The sequence below is a fragment of the Gigantopelta aegis genome, chromosome 9 (genome assembly GCF_016097555.1).
Source record: "Gigantopelta aegis isolate Gae_Host chromosome 9, Gae_host_genome, whole genome shotgun sequence".
Lineage (NCBI taxonomy): Eukaryota > Metazoa > Mollusca > Gastropoda > Neomphalida > Peltospiridae > Gigantopelta > Gigantopelta aegis.
In genome coordinates this window covers 11,345,396-11,347,924 of record NC_054707.1, presented here as the reverse complement: position 1 = coordinate 11,347,924, position 2,529 = coordinate 11,345,396, and positions in this window count along the sequence as shown.

The window sequence follows — 2,529 nt, the reverse complement described above, 5'->3', positions numbered from 1 at the left end:
TGATCAACATCAACAGAAAAATTCAAGATATAAATAAAAACAGTGTAAAGAACTGTGCAAAAATACAAATACAAATATCACAGATAAGATATTGACTTTTACTCTAAACTTCAATTTGTGCTGTATTGGCCATTCTCAAAGAGAATGTTACACCCCTGCACCACGGTGAGGTTACAGCACACGCAGGGGCTTGTGACATCAGGTCAGGTCATAGGGTTTTACGTGCACATTCAGAACAAGTTGTTGTAGTGCACGCATGTCATGGACGCAGATGCCGGACTGGGCCTGCTCCTCCTTCCAGGACAGGAAAAGGGTTGGGGTGGGTGGGAGAAGGGACCGCCCGCGCTGGAAAGTGCAAAAGAGCACCAGCAGCCCGACCGGGGTCAGTAGCGGGCGGGGGCAAATTTGCTGCTATTGAACTTTGAATATCCCGTAGTATTAAGTCAAAAAGGAAACAATTGCGTACATTTCTTGACGTAATTTTGGCGCGTTTTGGAACGGTTCATTGAAAGAGAAAGGGGGAGCTAGTGTTAATTTGAACTTCGTTTGCCGAGAGTAGCTCATGTTGGAACCTAGCCTATTGGTGGCCGTCGTTGTTGGCCTCCCGGGGTTACCCCCTTAGCTTTTAGCCTTTAAAAGGGCTTGATCTGTTGAGGGATCATGCTTTTTATTTTTTACCCCGGTTCTGTCCTTAAAAAGACATGGCCAGTTGGCAGGGGTAACTCATGGAAGACTCGTTGTTAGCCCTTATAAGGGCTTGCAATTTGTGTGTGTATATACAGGAGGTAAGGCTGGAGACTGTTTAAACTTTAATACCGTACTGGTATTGGAATTCTGGTTACTGCACAGCTGAGATCATTAACGATTAATGCGCCATTTTTGGGCGTATTCTGTCAAATAACTACTGAACAAGTACATCTTCATAAATCAAGGCTAATATTCGTTCCTCGTATTCAGCCTTGATACATGTCGTCAAGAAATCGTGCCACAAAATGCTTAAATTTCATTGGATGCGATGAGATCTGATTGCAACGAATCGCAACGCTCCTTATAGATTCCCTTGTTATTGTAAACAAAGATGGCAGCGTCCGTGGAAACGTGTCGTGTTTGTCACGAAATGTTAAAAAAAAGGTTTCGGCGGTTAATTTTGTATATTGCTTTCAAGATTGTCACATGTTACCGATGCTGTGATTGGTCAGCGATGTCATCGTGTAAGGGACATAATCGGTGTTACAAATTTTCTTCCAATAGAGGGCGCTAGTAGTGGATATCAGTAATCTTGACTACATGTATCAAGGCTGAATACGAGGAACGAATATTAGCCTTGATTTATGAAGATGGGACAAGTACGATTTGGATTCACAAGGTGACAAAGTAAGCTACTGTTGAAGGTGTTGGTATTCGGATTCTGTTTACCACACAGTTACGATCATTAAGATCAGTGTTCGAGATAAACAGTATCCAGATATCCCGGGGATAGCAGATTTTAATTTTGGATACCAGACTTCAAGAACCCAGTATCTCGCCGGGATACCATATAACGTTGTTTTGTAATTTTTATTTTTCGTTGAAACAATAAAATCGTCATTTCCCGGCGAAGTTAAGTAACAATAGTTTCAAGCTCGTACCTAAAGCTATGTCATAACAATATTTCTTCACTGAAATACACCGAAAAGGCAAGTAGCCATTATAAAATGTTTTCAACCAATACAGCCTTTTTCTATTTACTAAAATTAAAATTGGATTGCTTGATATTTGAAATCAGGTAACCATAGTCAAAAGTGGAATACTAAATTCTCAGGTGGGATATCAGATTTTAAAATGTTGGTATCCATCTGTGATACTGCACAAAATGTTCAATCTCGAACACTGAAGATTAATACCCCTACAGTACTCTCCATGCCTATTGTGTCAAGTAAATAAATACAGGACTAAGACATTTTAAAAGGTAAGCTACTATACGATTTACTGTTAATAACGTACTGATATAAATTGAATTCTGTTTACAACACAGCTACGATTTTTTAAATAATATCCCTACTGTCTGTGCGTATTGTGTCAAATAAATAAATAAACGACATGTGCTACTAAGACTTTTTAAAAATAATGGTGTCGCGTTACAACAAGGTAAGATTAAATTGTAATTTTGTACTGATATTGGAATTGTGTTTAATGTTGATCATCAACGCATCAGTATATTTACCATTGTTTTGTATTCTGTGTTCAACATTATCATTACATCGTTAACGATTATACCTCAACTCTACGTTCGCAATAAGCAAATAAATAATGGAGAAAGAACTACTCAGACATTTTTTTAAATGGTGTTTCATAGTCACAAGGCAACGCGATGTTTATTTTTAAAACTAAAATGGTATTTGAATGGTGTTTACAACACGGCTGAAATCATTAACGGTTATATCTCAACTGTTCGTGCATAATATGTCAAATACATATATACAGGACAGGTATTACTAAGGCATTTGTTTTTTAAATAGTGTCACCTTATCACATGACAAGAAGCTGTTT